We start from the raw sequence: 369 nt of genomic DNA on the forward strand, positions 1-369 counted from the left end.
CGCAGCGATTCTACATCTTCGTAATGCGCGTCCAGAGTTTCGACGTTGATATCATCAGTATCGAGTATATCAGCTAACCATCCTCGTTTTTCGTGTCTCTTGACATATACGACAGCTTCATCCTCTTCTAACACAGCTTCCGTAATTAAACGACTCATCATGTTGTACGGGACCATCCCATCATCCCACCGCAATCCATGGTGATAAGTACTCAACCAGGAAGCGCAAGATTTGTCGAATCTCGTTAGAAAATGCCATGGCATAGGATACGAAAAAATGTAGTGTGTGTGAGAATGGTTCCCCTTCTCAGCACCGCTACTTCCTTCACGATAAATTTCTTGTTAACGATGAATCCTTGCAGATCCGCAA

Source organism: Trachymyrmex cornetzi, unplaced genomic scaffold, assembly GCF_001594075.2.
Source record: "Trachymyrmex cornetzi isolate Tcor2-1 unplaced genomic scaffold, Tcor1.1 scaffold463, whole genome shotgun sequence".
Lineage (NCBI taxonomy): Eukaryota > Metazoa > Arthropoda > Insecta > Hymenoptera > Formicidae > Trachymyrmex > Trachymyrmex cornetzi.